The sequence below is a fragment of the Apodemus sylvaticus genome, chromosome 9 (assembly GCF_947179515.1).
Source record: "Apodemus sylvaticus chromosome 9, mApoSyl1.1, whole genome shotgun sequence".
Taxonomy (NCBI): Eukaryota; Metazoa; Chordata; class Mammalia; order Rodentia; family Muridae; genus Apodemus; species Apodemus sylvaticus.
Genome location: NC_067480.1, coordinates 76,953,546 through 76,958,206, shown reverse-complemented (window position 1 = coordinate 76,958,206; position 4,661 = coordinate 76,953,546).

Below are 4,661 nucleotides of genomic sequence, written 5' to 3'. Positions count from 1 at the left end.
TATATTATTGACTTAGGCTAATGTCAGTGTAGACAGACTCTACTCAGTTATTCCTACATGACTAATATGTGGACTTGTCTTTTGATTCCTATATCCCTGCTGTACTTCTGGCTATCAACTGCACATTTAACACACACACACAAACAAACACATACACACATAGTCACACACACATATATATGTATTTATAGAGAGAGAAAGAGACATATACATATATAGAGTCTCACACACATATATACCTGTATGTGTGTGTGTGTGTGTATATATATATATATATATATATATATATATTCACATATATGTATATATAGAGAGACATACACACATACATAGTCACACATACATACATATACCTGTGTATATATACACATGTATGTTATAAATATATATATATAGACATACACACATACATATGGAGTCTTACACACACATATATACATATATACACACATATACATATATACATATATACATATATACAGATACATGTATATATAGAGAGCATGTATATATAGATGCATGTATAGAGAGACACATGTATATACGCATACATATATACTCTATTTTTAGCAAAGGAATGAGGTGGGGTTTTTTGTTTGTTTTGTTTTTGCTTAGAAGACTAAGCATCTTCTTCCTCTCCTGACCATGAACATGTGAAGGGCATGGCCTCGGTGGCACTACTGTGTCTTGGCACACCTACAGACTGGTGTGCCAAGATCATTAGTAAGTCCACTTGAATCAGTTTGTTGGGAATCCTCAGAGTCCATCTGGGAAATAGAAAGGAATCCATGGCTTTCCAGAACACCGTCCCAGGACCACACGTTTATAATGAATGGACTCAACATCAAACAGGAGTTACAATATCTCTAGACACTGGCATCTACGATTTATCAAAAGTTAGAGTGGTTTTGATTTATAACTTAGGGAATGAAAGGGGCATTTCTAAACGTTAGTTTGCTCTAAACTGTATTGATCTCAACTTGCTTTATTCTATCTCATTTGTGGATTTATCTTGAGCCAATGCCCAAGGCAGTGCCAGAATGGATGCTGATGGATGTATCTGTCAGGATAGGCTGAAACACACTGCAGTGAGGTATCTACAGAGAAGAGATGGATTGTTTTCTCACGCTCTACTTGTGTTCTCTGTTTCTCCATATGGAGACCGATCTAATCAGTGTTGTCAGTTCAATCCAACGGCCTGACGACTCACTCTGTCATTTAACAGCGATTTATTTAAAATTTTCTTAAACTCTAAACCCCAAAGAGTCCTCTATGTTTTTCTTTCTATCTTTCTGTTACTCATGGTCAGGGGTAGAATCAGGTATGTCCAGGCTTTTGGACTCTCACTCAAAGACCTAGAAATAAGGGCGCTCACAGACTTGCTAAAGTAGCAAGAACGATTTCTTTGGAGTAAAAATAGCAGTACAGATTGAAAAGAGGGATATCTGATCAAGGCTGACAGAGGGCATGTGGACAAACTTACTCAAGCCCTCATTATTGCTGAGGGCTGCATTTTATAGGGTTCAAGAGGAGTTTAATTATTAACAGACATAGAGAAGGCAGTTCTCTATTTTGGTTGACAGATTAAGTCCTATATTCATTATAGGACTTAATAAAAATGTCCTCAATTAATATAATTAATTTTGCATAATGCATCTGACTTTAATCATGGTGTACTGGTTAGTTTTATATCTGCTTGACACAAACCTAGACATATCTGGGAAGAAGAAGTCTTAATTTAGAAAATGTTCCCATAATACTTGTACACAAGTCTATAGGACAGTTTTCTGACTAATGTTTGCTGGAAAGGGGCCTTACCCACTATGGGCAGTACCACACCCTGGCCATCATCCTGGGTTTTAATAAAAAAGCAGACTGAACAAGACATAGAGGGCAAACCAGTAAACAGCATCTCTCTCTATAACTTCTGCTGCAGTTTCTTCCCTGACTTCAATTCATTAAGGACCATGATCTTCATATGTGAGTTAAAATAAACCCTTTCCTCCCCAGGTAGCTTTCAGCCATAAACTTATCACAGCAATAGAAACCCTGACTAAGACAGATGGTAAACAGAGGATACTCCCTAAAATTTCCCGTGAAAGACACAGTTTGACTTGCTGTGCATATTTCTCAAACCAATTCAGACCAGGTCAGCCTTCATATCCTACGTGCTAGCTACACTGATTATTTGAATGGGAATTATCTAGATTTAGTTGTTCTTAGGGGAACAATAACTTATACTATTGTTTAGAGAGGGGTATATACATATAGTGAGATGCAGGGAGGAATCCCACACTGCTAAATACATTGTTCAGAGAGGGTGTATGTGTGCACAGCATGTGTAGATTATAGAGCAAGACTGCCAAATGTGTCATTAAGAGGCTCCTACAATTAATTAATATTAATTAATTAATATTACTTAGTTAACTAAGTAATTAATATTAATTACTACAATATTCCCTAGGGCTGTCTGCTTCATTTGCCCTTTCTTTTCGTCTTTCTAGAAATATTCACGAAAGTGTTGACCTGATATTTGTCATCCTGTTGGGTCCTTAGATGGGGCTAGATGTGGTGGTGCACACCTTTAATCTCAGGAGGCCATGGCTGGGGGATATATTTGAGTTTGAGACAGCCAAGGCTACATAGTGAGCTATGGTCTCAAAAACAAACAAACAAACAAACAAACAAACAAACAAACACAAATATAGACCATCCAAATAGATGGTTCCTGCCCTCATTACAGTTCCTGGTCTGATGGAGGAGACATACTAATTACACAGAATCAGTTTGAATTAGTTTCATATGCAAGTTTAAATAAACCAAAATGAAGATGGTTTATGCCTTATAGAAGTTACTTCTGGTGTCAATGTAGACAATCTACAATGATATAGTGCCTATAGCACAAAGGACTCATCTTCTGTCTTACACACTGTCCCCAGGGTGCAGATTCCACTTTATGATCCAGACTGACAGCTAGGCCTCTAGCCATAGCATCTGTTGTTCTCTCCAGGGGAAGGAGAAATACATAAAGGAGGACATTTTTGTGACATTTTGTGAATGGTCACTCTCATTTTGACATCTTTGGCCATTATTTAAACACACGCTTATATTTAGTTCTGAGACAGGCGTAAGTCATGCATCTTGTTAAACATTAGAGATTCTGTTGCCAAATAAGATGAGAATGAGTGGCGTGGTATCTGCCAAACAATTGAAAGTGTTCAGTGTTTACATATGGGGATGGCATGCAGACAAATGGACCAGGCTTGCTATAAAAAAACAAAAATGCGGACAAGGAATGGTAGGTTAAGAAGAAACTTGAAACATAGTAGAGATCTGAAAAATGGGTAGGCATGAACGGAGGAAAAACAACCGGAAGGAAGAAACATCATCCAGAGATCAGGGAGGAGACAGCTGGATAGAAGGACTTTTTAAAAGCTCTGATGTCCAAGCACTGAGAAGAGAGGCATGTGACACGTGATGTTCTAAATAGGCAGGCAGGGGACAACTGTGCCGCGCTCTGCAGAGAGTACTAAAGATTGGAGGCTTCACTCTGAGAACAGTGCTGTGTCACCGAAGGTCTCAGACACTGAAAGATCGTCATCAAATATGTTATAACTTATAGACAACAAATTAGAAGATGAAGAGTAGATAAAAAAGACGGAGTGGCCTCCGAGATCGACATGAGTGTGGCTTGATCTAAATAAATAATTGGAGAAAATGAAATGAAACGGAAGGAAGGGGTGTGGACCTAGATACGGAGGCCAAGCTCAGGACTAAGGGGAAGGCTAGTCTCAGAAGGCGGTGCTGGGAGGAAGAGAGATGTAACGAAGAGGTTTTCCCTCTAGATGTTAACTTTGTAAATGTGTGGGGTGTTTTTAGGATATTCTTTGAGAATATCCAGAGTTTCTTTCTCCCAGCTCCTCCCAGATCCATCCTCCTTCCCCACCCTCTCAACTCAACCCAATCTTTCTCTCTCTTTCCCCAAGCATCAGGTCCTATTTGTGGTGCCCATATACATTCATGGATGTGTGGCCTTCCACTGGAGTTTAGTTGACATATTAGGGGTTGTCTTGCTTAGGGTTTTACTGCTGTGAACAGACACCATGACTAAGGCAACTTTTATAAAGACAACATTAATTAGGACTGCTTTACAGTTTCAGAGGTTCAGTCCAATATCATCCAGGTGGGAGCATGGCAGCGTCCAGGCAAGCATGGTACAGGAGTGTGGGTTGAAATGGTGACCCATGTCTGGCCCAGGGCTTGGGTCGCTGGACGATGTGGGATGGGGCAGTTTTGACTGCGCACACTCCACGCGACTGCCAGGTGGGCATCAGGCTGTGTGAAAGTGCAGGACTCCACTCCGGGGGTGGGAAAGCGCAGTCTGAGGTCCCCAGGGACTGCCAGAATTGGCTCAGGGTTCCCCGGGCCTGCACTAAGGCTAGGGATGGCAGGTTCTCACTCTTGGGCACTGCAGATGCAGCTAGATGTCATGAACAAGCTCAGAATGGAGTGGGGGCCTGTGGGTTGGCTCTAGCCCAGGGCCAAAGGGAAGAGAGGAGAGGATAGCTGCATCTGGGGCGCTCAGGGACAAGAGTATCCTAGGCTTGTTTGGGCGGGCGGCTTGGCTTGGCAGAGACCTGTGTCTGGAAGCACTGAGAGAC